The sequence below is a fragment of the Temnothorax longispinosus genome, chromosome 1 (genome assembly GCF_030848805.1).
Source record: "Temnothorax longispinosus isolate EJ_2023e chromosome 1, Tlon_JGU_v1, whole genome shotgun sequence".
In the NCBI taxonomy this organism is placed as follows: domain Eukaryota; kingdom Metazoa; phylum Arthropoda; class Insecta; order Hymenoptera; family Formicidae; genus Temnothorax; species Temnothorax longispinosus.
Window position 1 is genome coordinate 6,257,557 of NC_092358.1, and position 15,989 is coordinate 6,273,545.

The window sequence follows — 15,989 nt, forward strand, 5'->3', positions numbered from 1 at the left end:
GGATGGGTCCAAGGCGCGCGAGAGATTTTTGTCGCAATCCACGACAGTTTGATAGCCGCTCGCTCACGCTCGCGCCCATAGATAGATACGACATAGAGAAGGGGGGACACCTCGTTCTATAGCGCGTCCTCTGCCTGGGGATTTATTGTCGATTTCGCAGAGCGCGTCGTGCAATCGGCTCGTCGAGAAAATTTCGACCGATCGGACGAACACGCCGGGCTGTCGATAAGCCGTGCGATGCGCCGTTAATCTGCATGCGCGCGCGTTAGTTCAACGCGTGCGTACCGTTCGCTCGAATCTACTTCTCCGAGACTCGCTCGAAGGCAACATAACGATGCGGTGAGGTCGAGTAGCACTTATCTTCCTTCGTAATTTCGAGAAAACGGAAAAAAAGACTTGATCTCTTTAACATTTTTAATATCTCTGTACTTGAGAAGGATAAGCATGTGTATAAAGTTAAAAAATCCATTTTTTCCGGGAAAACATAAAAAAAATCATGAATGTGGAAATAAATAATACGTTATATATTTAGGATTAAATAAATGAATATAAATGTTAAATCAAAAACAATGAAACTTGTTTGCACTATTTTTAGCGTAAATCTTCAAGATTAAAAAATTTTTAAATAGGTTTTTTTTTTCATAAAAAGTATATATTTATTATTTATGACTGCGGCAATTATTTATTGCTGTATTATTAAATATATTACTTCAAGTAATCATATTTGGAAACTTTGAAATTACATCTTTAATAATAAAATGTACGCGAGCGAAATTACTACGGATATTGTGGTAACGTGAGAAACTCTTTAACGAATTTTGCTCTAATTATCATGGTAATTAAACTTAATTTCGTAACTTTATTCGCTTTTGTAACCTAAAAAACGTGCTTCTAATTACTCTAATCACTTATTATCTCGCAACAAAATAGAGTTTTCTATGAACGTTCTTGGTTGGATAAATCATAACTCAACAGTAAGTCCTTTCACCGATGCGTTCGCCACAAATAATTGACAACCGAGATTTATAATATTATTTACATTACGATGATACTTCGAGGAGGCTCTGTTGACGCAACTTCGAAGGAATCGTTTCACAAGTCCACGATTAAATCTCGCGACCTTGTCAGCAGGGCTCCACGTTGCTGACATAACGACATATGCTCTCAATGACAGTCAGGAACGTCGCTGTGACTTAATAGCATCGACCACTGGCATGAAAACGAACGTGTCAAGCATCTATGAGATCACTGCCGTATTCATCTGTATATTTTTTTGCATATGAAAAATAAACGATTCCAATTCCTGCTTTTATTTTCATGAAAGCAAGGCACACCAATCTACAATTTATATGAAGATTGTCTGCTTGTCTTTATCATATTATTTTTTTCTTGAATATCAAGAAAGTACAAAGCCTAATAATATATATCTACATATGTTGATATAGAACATAAATTTAATACAATTAAATATTGGGCATTGATCTTACTTCTATGAAATCAAAATAGAATTTTAGACTTTAAATTTTCATATATTACATATTGTGTGTGTCATAATTAAACCTGCGATTAAAGCTGTAAGTAAATTTGATTTTTATGCATATTATACGTTTTTGTTTTGATATTTCTTTATTTTGATTTATTATGTGAATTTATTACGTAATTTATGCAAGAGATAAAAGGTGGACGGAAACATGGTCTCGCAAAATTATGACGTTTCTTTGCGAAATTGCGGCTGCTTCCAGTCGCATGCGACGTCGTAACGCATGACAGTATTTGTCGCCTTAGGCAAAACGCCACTCTATTGTAATTATACGTTCGTAATTATAGAATCCCACTCATGCGAGAACGAGGGGAGAACAGCGGTCGGAAATGCGCGCGCGATAACGACACATCGATAATATTTCAATAAACAGATTCTTTTTTGCGAATCGAAGAAACGATAAGGAGCAATAACTTCACGTGGACCACTTTCTGTTTTGCCGTCACTGATAATTCGCGATAATTGCATGCCGCAAATATAACGTCGGCGGGATCAATCGAGGCGGAAGTTAGCTTATATCGAGAGTAAGATAGCGAGTAATTACCGGCTATTAAATTAGGTAATGATACACCTGGCACACAACTGGAAACTTTTCTTCTAGGAATTTATTAACCCTTCCATATAGATTTTTTTTTAAACATTTATAATTTAAAATATTAAAATACTGGAACTTTTACCGAGTATTAATTTCAAAAGTAGTTTTTATATATAATTAAATTCAACATGTTGCGGCTTGATTTAATTTGATTTCTCAACGCTCTGAATTGTAGGTTTAAATTTCAGCTTTTTCAAATAATTATGAACATAGATCGTTATTAAACAACGAGTTAATTACGTCGTTTCTCATATAGGGTATTGAAAAAATTTATGTGAATTATAAGCATAATATATAATTTAAAAAAAAGTTCGTACAATCTGTTCAATTATGTTTGTTCTATGGTTTCAATAAAATTGCAGTAAAAAAAAACCACATTATATGAGATTAGAATATCTAAATTTTTTCAAAAGTTGCTATCTATATGAATCATAATTTTGTATTTAAAAAAATCATGTTTCCAATTATTGTGATATTCAATTACGCTACTGAATGATTTTGTATAAAACTGGCGATTAAGTATATTAGTTCCTTTCGCAGTACACTTTTTATCACACTTTATCGTGTGTGTCGGATAACCCTGAAGAAAATAAGTATCAGTTTCTTAACTTATGTCGAGGTCTCTCGTATTGTGCAATTGAAAACGTGTAAATATTTGAAAAACATCTTTTAATTGGTTACCCCCAAAGCAATTAAATATCAATAATTACGTCAGCAGGACTATGGTACGCGGGTACATAACGAAATTTCATAGTATCTGTTAATTAACAGTTATTAAATTTGCATAATGCCCTAATAGGATTTTCAATTGATCTCCATTTGCGATAACGTAATTAAAGTGCCCCGTATAAATTCCTACGCTACTATCAATGAGACCACGTTTAATTATATGCAATCATGTGGGACTTGTATAATCATAGAGATTATTAGATCTTTCCAGAGTAAAGTCAACTCAGGTGGCACGTGTTATTATCATTGTATGTTAAGCTCACAACGTCGCATTAAAGAAAAATGTAACAAGAAGAGATAAAACAGAAGTTATATTTTTATATCATTTGTTAATCTAAAGAAGATTTGAACATATAACTTGTGTATAATTTTGAAAACACATTTTACATTTTTGTTCTAATCAAACAATTGTAGGCACACTTTACTTTAATTCGACATACTTCAACACACGTTATCATCTTTGTGTCAGAGAATTACTTACCTGCTCGTCAATGGTCAAGATCACCCGCTAACTGACTCTCGCTACAAGCCCGCTGCTAACAAGTCTCATTCGCGAACACGCAACGTGCAGTTCCCGCGCGGACCCTTCTTTCTCTCGGTCACGCTCGTTTACGCCACATCCCAGGTGCTAGAACGTGTATTTCTCCCGTGGCGAATTAAGACACGTTGCTCCGAACTCCGAAATTCACTCTCTCTCTCTCTGGAAATTTCGCGCTGATACCGGCGGCACTGAACACCAAGTCTGCTCGGCTCCAAGGTGGTCCCCCCGTCGCTCAGTCTTTAACAGCAATCCAATTTGCAACGATCGATGCTACTGTAGGTGGAAGCGCGTCGACCAGTCGCGTCGAAGAATCTCGCAATCTTCCTCGGGGCGGCGAGTTCTGGTCGATCTGTTTCCGAGGAAGTTAACCGATTGAATGGTCCCGACGTGAACGATCGACATTAAAGTATGGCAATATGGCAGGCGAAATGTTTGTTCGTCGAAGTGTCGATATCGTTCTTGATGTGTTTGAGAAACCTTGGGAGATTCGTTATTTCGAATACTTGGACTCGTCGAAACACCGAATTAAGGTCGATAAAACGAGGAAAAAACTTAGGAAGCGTGGTAAATTAATCGCGATCAAACTATCCGTCTGGTCGAGATTTCAACCCCACCGTCGAGGAAGGGAGGAATCTTTTACCATCTTTTTCGCGAGAAAAATACGAGTTAAGGCGAACGATCGTTGATCATCAGCTGAAAACTTTCCGATGTCATTTGTTGGAAACTTTCGCGCCGCGTCTTTAATCGCGTACCACGGATACGATACTCACGATGTTCAAGTGTGAAAAATGCACGTTCGCCCCTCTTGGTTCGCGGCCACGCGTTTTTCACCGTCGTCGGCCGAGGTGTCACTGCTTCGACGTGCATCCTCGCGATTTATAAAGCCTCGCCGTCTCTCGTCTACGATGGCTCTTTGCACGCCGCGTGTGTGTCAGTCTGGCCGTCGTTATTATTCCCCTGCCAAGTGGCCGTTTCTCCCTCCACGCAATTGCGAACCGTTACCACCCACCGTCACGTCGCTTGTGTTAAGTCTAAAGCCTAAAGCCGGAATCCGGCACAACATTTTGCAACTTACTTTAGTTTACGTAAATTTTTTTGTAATTTAACTGAAAAGAACAAGAAAAAATTATTTTTTCGTTAGAACCGCAATAAATCGTGAACAATCACTTCTTATTTACAGAATAAATGTGAATAAATTATGGATAAATTCATAGCAAAATTCGTAAAATAAGTCTCTTTGGCATTTGCTTAAAATTATCTATTGTTTCATCAATTTATCTTTGATAATACATACGTTGAATGAGGATTAGTTTAGTCCAAATATTTAAGAAAAATCGCATTTATCATGTTACTCGATAAATGATTATGTTGTTGAAAAGCAAATCAAACAAAGGAATTTTGTTTTCATATAATTTAGGCTTAACGGATGAGTTCATCCAATCTATGAAATGATTGACGCACTACGGACATAGTGACAAGAGAACTGTAGACATTCATTTTAGGAATCGATGCCTCTGACACTGGTTAACCCTAATTGAAGTTAACTGAATTCGTTCTCTCTAGATGATCATATCATGTGTGACACGAATAGAAAGATATGGTACGCTGAGATTAGAGTTAATCAACATCGCGGGAATCGACAATAAAGAATGTGTCATATACATATATGTAATGCAGAACATTGATGAAGGAGAAAAAAATGCATAATGGTTATTTAAACTTTTTTATTTATACGTTTATAAATGAACAGTGTGTGAATCTAAAATTTAATATTATGAAATATATCTGCGACAGAAAATTTTGCTGTAACATTTTTTTATCGTCTTTCTTTTCTTGAATCGACATCCCTTATTACACGTATGTACTATATATTTTTACAGTCAATTGCCGCAATATTAATTAATTTCAAGGCTTAAAATTAAGTATAAATTATGTATTTGTCGTAATTAATTTCATATGTATAAAATATGTAGATAACAAAAATTTCCGCATTCACATGTTTATAAGCGGAAAATACCTAGAAGTAGTAAATTTTCTTAAAACAAAGTTAATGTACATTGTTTGGATTATCTTTGCACGTCAAAGGCTAGCAAGAGATTTTTCTCATGAACTTGGGAGCTTCTTATCTCAACCGTGGAAAAAAATGTTGACAAAAGTTTCAAACAAGATGGTTTGTTTTAACTTCTTCTTACAATCTCGTTAACATATAGAGTAATAATGCGCTTAGTGACCTAATTTTGCGATAACATTTTTATTGAAATAAAAGAGTTTGTTTATTTTAACAAGCTTTTTGGTGTATTTTGATATAATTTATTTTCATGATTTTAACAATTTATTTATTTATTTATTATTAATTTATTTATTTGTGTGAAATGAAACGAAAATATTAGCTTGCTTTTAGAAAGATTCAATCGAGAATATACGGGATGTAATTACAAATTTTGTGATTTAATTTTAATTAACTTTATGACACTTCGTACATGCTTTAATTTTTTTGCTGTTTAATTTAATATGAACAGTTATTAATTTTGCTGCTTTGTCACGCTCCACTGTGTGTAGTTAATGAATTTAATTTCGTTGGACTACAATCATAATCAGTTAATTCGCTCCACACAAATACGGTCCATCATCTCTCATTCAGCTGCTATTCAACATTTACTTTAAACGGGTTCTTCTCGAGCAAATATAACCCAAAAGCGGACGATTACATATTTTACTCTAAACGTGCGCAGCGAGGATATAGTTCATATACCTAGTTAACTTTTTGATATAATAATCTAATTTTTATTGCTCGTTGTCAGAATTAGACATATAATTAAATGTTCGTTTGTACGCTTGAAAATGCTTATTTCTGCTTTGGACAGAAGAGATTCGTTGCTGCTTCCTCTTGTATTATACCGTAAGGATAATATATCAATAATATAATTAAACGAAACGATACTTGGATACTATAGACATCGAAACACCATGCCACTCTATTAAAGGAATACACTAAATCACAGATAGAACCGAAGTTGCCGGCTAACTAAAAAATCCGATAACTCAATCCACGAAATTGGTTGAGAGAACAGTTCGTTACGAGTAAGATGTAATTTGAGGGCAAGGAAGAAGTCAAAGGTACAAGAGAATTGAGTCAATCCTAACATTTAAATAAAATATATTGAAATAACGAGATTAATAATCGAGTATTCACTTGAATGATTTGCTTTCGTATGACCGAGGACAATCACGCGGCGTGATAACAATGCAATAAACGAATGTTAACGGCGATGTTAATGGCAAATCAGTAACTGCAGAATCTCGCAACAACTGAATGGTAAAAACGAAATTTCAAGTAGTTCGGCACATACAATTCACACGAGTAGTACGAACTCATATTTCGATAATACACAGATAAAAATATCTCGTGTATTTTGATGAACTAGCTAGAATATATATAATGACTGTACTGTGTGTGCGTGGTGTCGACGACTCCGAAAGAGAGGGGTGAACTTTAAATTCACGGATGCGATCGAATGGAGCAACGCATTTGCCGATCTTAAATTTTAGACGATTCTGCTTGCGAGATCTCCCTCATAATCATGGTTTATGCGGAGTGTTGCCTTTCCCTTCGCTGTTCTCAACAGGTCTCGCTCGTGCCTCGGTGTTCGTCGGCATCCGGATTGCTGCGAGATAATTAATGCAATAGCAACAGTATCTATTCGAGCTAAATGCGAACGAAATTGGAAAAGGGCGATACAACCTGCGCGCTTTGTTGAGTTCCCTGTTCGTTCCCTTGACGACTGTAATTTCCTTTACACTAGCTGATACACTCCGCTGGTCGGAAAAGATGTCGTCGGATGTTAGCTTACAGTAATCGTCAATGCTTGCTAATCGCGCTCTTAGGAAAAGAATTAATTGCGCAAAAAAGAAATCGCAGATAGCGAAAAGTTCTCTTCCGAGCTGGAAGGATGCAGGATCCGCGATCCTCATCTCTGCGGTTGAACCTTGCGACTTTTGTAGCGGACGACCAAATGGCATCATTCTATATACGTGACATTTTTTTTTATTTCAGTTTTTTGTTTCAGTTTCAAACGCGCGTATGAATGTTATATCTTGCACTTATATTTAAAATGCAAATTTTGTATTCCCTCTGCAGTCGCGCGCGCTGTTGCAGCTTCTACTTTTGCACGTTCTGTCAGTAATTATATCGTTGCGCAACATTTTTTCGCTACGCTTTTCTGACATTCTCCTCTTCCGCGAACGAGGAAGCTCGTCGTATTCGTTATCGCTCTTCCGTCTTCCCCGGGCCGAGGTTCGCTACGATTCTCTGTTCTGTGATGGCGAGACAGTTTCGGAGCACGAAAAGATAATGTTTCGGTAGGTGCGCGTATGCGGCCCGAGGCGTTTCATGGCGAACAACGACGCGATAATGTGTCCAGATACTGCAGCCGACTGAATTCGCCTGCGCGCACGCCGGCCGGGCGAACGCCAACGTCGTCCCAGATGCAGAGACGGAACATTAACGTAACGCGAGCACGTCGACACGTTAAATTTGCACGTGAGAATGCATCTGTTCGTACATGTTTGTGTGCGTGCGTTAACGATCGCGCCAAGTCCGTTGATGAAAACGAGTATGCGCGAACGTCGGTTTGCGCGAGAACCACACGGTAAATTAATTAATTAAACCGTTTGTTAACGGAATAATTAACAGGTTATCTAGCGACGTTAACGAACAGCACGACGCTAACACAAATAGATTGTTTATTACTTGATAGCCAAGAAAATTCGCGTTATTACATATTGCATATTTATTAGGAATTATTCTTGTGACATTATACAATAATTGTATAATACATTGTCGAATACTCTGCATATTACAAATACTTTTGATCGATTAATCCAAACTGACTCCATAACAGTCATAAGTCAAAATCAATCTTATCTATATATATGTTTTATTGGGCGCTTTATTAACAGATAAAAAGATACATTCTCTTTTAATTATTTACGGTAATAATTTGTTTTAATTTAAAATTCTATTTATCAAGAATTGACGCGATCGAAGTTCATAGTCTGTACCACACGTGATTCACGATCTCTCCTGTGAATTCATCACTCATGGGGAAAAACGGCCGACGCAATCTTCTTGTTCCGCTCATTCTAAATAATCTCGTTATCTTGTCGAACTTCGAATTAATTCCGCGAATCGCGGGTGCGCGGATCGACCGCGGTCAAATTAATCTTCACCATAGCGAAGGAAAATAACGAGTTCGGTATTGTTGTGGTCGTCACTGCATCTGGCCTGTCGATACGGGAGAGAGCTGCGGCGAACGTGTGCACGTCCGCCTTTTTATTTTCAATCGAGAACGCGAATTGCAACCACACCAGATTTTCACCGATCCTCTTCTTGCGTATTAATGTGACACCGATCGTAAATCAATCCCGTTTTCAAATTTGGACAGTCAATTTGTCTTTCAGTTTTCCTACATGGCATATTTTAAATTTGCCAAGCCGGATTAACAGATAATGTATATATATAGGTGTGAAATTAATAATATTGAATTTCATATATAAAATATTAATGACTGCTTCTAAAGTGGAAGATCGATTACATCATAAGAGTCTGAAATACAGTACTGGTACATATTAAATACCCCAAAAACCTAAATTTATTTAATCCATATATTGGTCTATATTTAATATCAGAATTATATTATTAATCTATGACATTTGCCGTAAATAATGAATGTTGCGGATATCAAGAATGAAACAATGGATCAATAAAGGATTGGTGATGGCATTAAAGGATTAAAACTAAATTCACACTTTGCGATATGCGTCGTATTCCGCACAGTATCGATGATTGCTTTATCCATAAATTCTTGATCAATTTGCAATTTTCCTTATAAAGCTTTTATCAAATGCTAAAATTAATATTATATTAAATCTAATAATATATTGCATTAAATCTAAACATTTCCGTTTTTGTGCAAAGTTTTTAGATTAAAATTTATTTACACATGAAATATATTATTTTATTAATAAAAAAATATCTTTTTTCTTCAAAATTATTTATGTCTTTATATCTTAATCGAGAAAAGATTTACACTATCTTAAACAGTCTCACAGATGAATGGTGATGCTTATGAGACATTCCGTACTTGACTTTGATCTTGATACACATTTGCGTTTCGAATGAACCAGCTAAACTCGAGCCATTTATTTATGAATTTACATCGTGTAATCCCGACCTCAGTTTGCAATCGCGGAGATTAGGTTCAAGGGTACGTTATACAAATATGGGCGGCAAAAGAGCTCGGAATGATAGAGACGAACTCGATTGACATGCATCACGCACTATGTATATTATATGTATATACAGTATATATAAAATGATCGTGCGCATGAAATGCTTATCTTGACGAAATCCTAACAAAACATTATGTTCGTCGGTAATTCTGTAATCGTGATTGCACTCCAAAGTATGTCGGACTATACATATACATATATGTGTCGATTACTGATGTGTTTTACTGTGTTACCGTAGGTTGAAGTTATATATGTATCTCGACAAAGGCATTTCGAAAACATACCGACGAATCATTAGATATTATGTTATCTATATGCTATTATGTTATGTTATATTAGATTTATATTATGCCTTGTTGGAAATTTGTGTTATTGATCGGTGTATAAGGAAAATTTTAAAAAATTAATTAAGAAATATATACAGATAAAGACTTGATAATAAAAAGATAATTAAAAAGTGAAACCAATTTAAAATAGAAATTGTATTTCTGCGAAAACTGTAGATATTTTTCGTCGATGTCTGGAATTATGTATTTATTTTAAGTATAAAGTCATCACATTTTCGGCAAATTTGCAAGTGCATATATAGAATCGAATTATCTTTGCTATTAACAACGTAGCGCATGGTTCTGAAGCAGGGGCTTGTACTTGCGAGGATTCTCGTTGCAGTCACAAAATGCATCGACCCGAAACGCCACGGCACGAAAGCAATCCACGGAATTTAATTAAACCCCGTGCTTTTTTTCAACCACGCGCGTCTGCGTGCCGACTAAAGTGGATATGTACCACGAAGATTTCTGACCCCAAAGGCACGATGAACTTAGCTCCAGAAAACGGGAACTTTAAATGGAATAAACCTAATAATGGACCTCACTTAATTAAACTGTGCTTCTTAATTACGCATTCTTGATGACTGAAAATCAAAAGTGTCGTTATATACTGAGAAATCGAGAAATGTTAATGAAAAAATTTATTCTTATTACAGTTTAACATTTATACGAACTCTGTTTAGTAATGAAGTAATAATATAAATTTTACATTGTATTCAATAATTTAATGATACATTTATGCATGAAAAATGAAATGTCATAATTATTTTGTATCATATACATATATATATATATATATATATATATATATATATATATATATATATAATATTCATTCTGCTGCCATTATTTATTATAATTGAGTATTGATAATTATATTACCATAATTTATCTATAAATATTTATTACAACTAAATAATTAATCAGTAATTGATATTATAAAATTACTTAATTCAAAAGTAGGTACATATTTTAATATATTCTTTACATTTTGCTAATTAATTTACTTAAAAACTCTTAAAGAATGCAGTGAGATTTTTTTAGATGATATAAAAATATAAAATTTATGAATTGCGTTTTGAATTCTTGTTTTGTCGACGTAGCTGTGTTGAACTTCCATAGAAATTATCGCGATAGTAATTTACAAGACCCGGCTGCTGCATTATGGAAATAAGCAGATTGATCACGTTTACTTTTATAAGGGTTTTTTTCATGATGTCATTCTTCTGGGTACATAAAATCATCAGATCATTCTTCTACGATCAAACGGAAGAGAAATATGTTTCGCGAATATACGCAACTTGTATATTTTTAGTTTTTAATATATTTTTGAACACACAGTATTTATAATTTAGATCAAATGCTAATTATGTTAGGTCTGCTAATTATATTTTTATTTTACAAAGTTAAAAAATATTTTTTAATGACGAAGATTTAATACAATTTTAAAGAAAGACAATATTAAGTTGCATTCTGATTAGTGCATGATTACAATTATGCTAAATTTTTCTATAATATTTATTTTTAACTTTACCGATTTTTATTGTATGGTTTAATCTTTTCTTTCTTTTCAAGAAAATTATGAAATAAATTTAGCGTATATCTCGGACGAGAGAAAAGCAATTTGGACTTCCGTTAGTCATGTTATTTCCTTGAAGTTAAACAAAACGCAAGTCATTGTCTTCGAGAGTCAGTTAATTCTGATTTCTTATTCTTCCTTCCTCTCAGATTTCTTTGTTGAATTAAGATAAGAAAACCTACGTATTTTACAACTACATCATTATATGACTAAGGACGATGAATATGCTGTTTTTACATTTTATCAAGAATTATAAAACTTATCATTTTTCCTGGATATAATACAGGTTACTAAAATTTTTCGTTGGTTCCGACTTTATTAACCATAATGAGTGTAACATATGTGAATGAAATTATTTTAATACTAATGGAACATACATGGCAGATTTTTAATGCAAGATCATTCTCAGTTTAACATTACAAAATTTTCTCCATTCTGTTCAGTAATAAAGTAATAATATAAATTTTACATTGCACATATTTAAAACATAATATATAAAGATACATTATCATTAATATATAATACAAAAAGAAATTAGTTAAAAAGATAGACATAAAATAACTCAATATATAGATTTCTTTTTGTGATATACTTAATTAATATTTGTGTTTATCATACATAAATAAGTCAACCAAGTTGGCAAATTTTCAGGTCACTTATATTTTCTCTATGTACACAAACGCATACACGCACAGATTATAATTATGCTTTCAGAATTTACGGCACGCATGTTACACGTGTTATGAATCGCTAGTGTTAACCAAAATTGCCGCGATATACCCTCGCGAGGCGAGCCTTGCGCGACTTTGTGGATAAGTCTGGTGAAATATTCTGCGGTATAATTAGACGGTAAATTCTGTTATATTGTGTGCGGTTCTTACAGATTTCATCGGACGCGTCTACCACAATCGCCTATGTAAACTGCCGCTTTCTTCGCGAAACGCTCTATTGTTCCGCGTGAACGAATGAAATACTCCCGTTTGCTTCCACTTTTATGGTATAATGCCTTATACTTTTAATAGTACTCAAAATGGCTCTGTTTACGTGCTAATATTTTTATATGTCTCGCCGGCACGTTTAACTCATTCCGTTTTGTTACGTCAAAGCGATTTTTAATTAAACCGGTTGTTTCAACAAAACTATGTTTTAACATCGTAATTACCATGTCCGGTTTAGCAAAGAAGTTATTTTCTCTACGTGTTTTGTGAACGTGAAATATCCCTGTGCGCGATAAATTACCATAATTTTTACGGTTGCTAGACCCGCGTATGTTCTCATAAAGCGGCGCAAAGCGACGGTAAATATGAGAAAAAAACCATTTTTCTCCTCTCTCTCGACTATACACGGAAAGAACGGTTTTGCTGAAGTATCTAAAAATTTAGCTAGATATATAGATCTGAAAAGAATTGTTAAACTATGTAAATAATTATATTGGACGTTCAAGCTTGTTACGAGAATGTTCACAAACTTTTTGCAGCATTATCATTATGCTTCAGTATCCTACATAATTATTCTGATTTATTCCAACATAATTGTTTATATAAATCTGTATCTAATTTAATTTTTATATATTTTAACCGTTCTTTCTATGCACGTAGTCCGCGTAGTTGCATGTGATGAGTACATATAAACGTAAAGTGGAACATTTGGATCTAGATCGATATTTTTCTGTGTAATCATGTCTCTAATTAGTTTGTAAGAATGAGACCTTGAGAAAAGGCAAAAACTGATCAGAACGTTGCTATAATAAGTGAGAGAATGGCGAACGCACGAAACAGGTTCTTGATTAACATGATTATAATCATTCGATACGAGCATACATGGAGCATACTACAAAAGAACTTTGTGTATCCTGCAATAATTCACGATCGTAATTATGTAACGAAACGTTGAGGAATGATTGAACGAGGAATGTAAATGGTTAGTCGATTGATGGTTAAGATAATTCTTTATACGCTTTTAATGCGTTTAAAGATAAAATCGGATAGGTAGAGAAACCAAATGTAAAACAAGAATGTTGGTATACGTCAGATGAAAAGAATAAGACAAAATCGCATGTTAGAATCAGGCGTCGCCCTTAAAAACGCGGAACAGTTCTCATCCCGTGAATTAAATTCGCATAATCGAATTATCCGATCTTCAGCTCTTTTATTCTTCTCGCTTCTCTCTGCTTTCCCTTTTATTATCTTCCGTTTCCCTCCCCGAGGGACCAAAGGACTCGTGCCTGTGAGCAGGATACGGAGGGAGTCGGCGCGATGCAGAAACCCGTTGTCTGTTCCGATTCTAATTACAATAAAGCCGACTTTAATTGCGCGACAGGATTCGCGGAACGCAATAAGAACGCCTTTTTGTGTCCCTAATAGACAGGGCAAAAAGCGCCTCCATCCGCCTACTCTCTTCGTCCTGAGTATTATAATCCCTTTCGTCGAGATATAACGCGCGGGGCGAACTACGTGTCGCGGCACGCCGTGATTCATCGTCAGTGGTGTTGCAAATGTTTGAGCAACCCGTTATCTCGAGAGACCACCGGTCCGCCACCTCTTTTTTTTGCCCGAACCTCACCTTTTTATCTCGACCTCCTCACTCTTGTCCCACCCTCGTCTCTTCCCAGCCTCCGTACTTTATTCGCCGCGAATTCGTGACCGACGAGAGCTCGCGGGAATCGTAAATCATGGATATTGTGGACGGTGTCGATTCTTCTGCCTTTCGCTCGGATCACCATTAAAGGGATACTCGATATACGCCACCCTGCGATATGGCGAGGGGGGGATTGGATCGTTTTCACGCCTCATTATCACCGACTTTGTGCACGTGCGGCTTCGACATGTCGCGTCGTGATAACCGACAGGTGTTAGATGACGATTTTTTGTGGCTATAACTGTATTTAAGTATCCAAGGCTTTCATGAGATAAGTTTAAAATAAAATTTCACCGTGCCATTGAAATTTTTTGATGAAGAAAAGGAGAGGCAGTAGAAAGTTATGACATCGTAGATATAAGTCTCAGAATTGAGATAGAAAAGGGTTATAATAATAAATCTAATTTCGCAAAGAAAAAATGAAGAATTATCTTTTGTTCATTCTTTTGCTAGTTAATCTGTGAAACTGCAAATTGCTTGTAAAATATACGAGTTAAATATTCATCTGTCCGCAATTAAAACACTTCGTGAACACTTCGGTAATTAAGGAGACTCGGTATCAAAGTAAACCATGGAGAAGGATATGCTTGCAATTAAAATCACGGTGACTCAACAATGACGGAATCATATACGGAGAGCGCAGTAAAGTTGTCCCGAAGAAATCTAAAACTCGTCGAGGTAATCACTATTAATAATTGGCAAGGATTAGTCTTTATAGTTTGCGCGTAATATACCTTATATAGTAGTACATATGGGTGGAGCCCGATGTGGAATGTATCATTCACACACAACTGCGCAATGTCTCAAAACAGTTTTACAACTCGGAATAATTTCGCAATGTGCATGATTGCCCATTCGTTCGTGACTCGTGACAGTCATCGATGCAGTCATTTAGATGGCGCGTATTTAGATCGCACAATCGCGCTATTCTTCTTGATGAACAGTAATACAGAGTGTTTCAGAAAGTGGAGTTAAAATTGTAAGTTAATTAAAATTGGTGAGATTTTTTGTCGAGGCAGCAATAGTTTATTTTTTTGTTGTATATTGAAAGTCAAGAGTTTCTTACAAATTAAGCTTCATAGTCGAGAGTAAATCATGGGATCGTTTGCTCAATTCCAAGTATACTTCTAAAATATTGAATGTTAAGGTTTGAAGATTATGAAAAATGATGCTTTCTTTTTAAGATTTTTACTGGACATTCATATACTTAATTTCTTTCTTGATTATAGTCGTTTACTTAGTGACACAGTAGGGATATTTTTTCTCTAATCTATCCGCATTCTTAGACATGTCAAGATCATGCGTTCAAACTTATCAAACTCATTTCGTGAGAAGATGACATCAGGTGCTTCTACGTATCGTGATTATTTCAGTAATTATCTCGTCTCATTTAGATAAAAAATATTCTACAACATAAAAAATGCTTAAACAATTGAATGATAATAAAATATATCCACGAAAGATTTTTTATTTATCTAACCATTATTACTATTTACTGCAACGTTTAACATGAATTGTCATGATTGACAATTGATCGCTTGTAAAAATTGTCACACAATTTCCCGAAATTGCCTTGTGTAAAAAAAAAAAGAATATTACATGACCAATTTTTCCGACACTGCACGCGATTCGGTGGATAGAGAATCGGGGATTGTTACTCGCGCGATAGAATTCCTGCCCGGTTTATCGTACGTGAGCACGATCGAAGCTTCAGTTAACACTGCGCCTTTCAGCAATAAATTCAATTA

At 35.2% G+C, this 15,989-nt stretch overlaps 2 protein-coding genes across 5 annotated transcripts in view; one reads left to right on the forward strand and one right to left on the reverse strand.

Moving 5' to 3' along the window:
* Window positions 1–4,333, reverse strand: part of LOC139808278 (uncharacterized) — a 40,680-nt gene extending 36,347 nt beyond the window's left edge. The window contains exons 1-2 of one of the 3 annotated variants that reach the window (XM_071770100.1): window positions 4,176–4,333; window positions 3,346–3,754 (exon numbers count right to left, since the gene is read on the reverse strand). The gene's annotated coding sequence lies outside the window, so the exon portion shown is untranslated. Of the gene's footprint in view, window positions 1–3,345 lie in introns of all 3 variants that reach the window. The other 2 variants (XM_071770109.1, XM_071770091.1) reach the window with 2 other exon arrangements.
* Window positions 1–15,989, forward strand: part of LOC139808264 (uncharacterized) — an 87,346-nt gene that overhangs the window by 51,164 nt on the left and 20,193 nt on the right. The window lies entirely within an intron of this gene.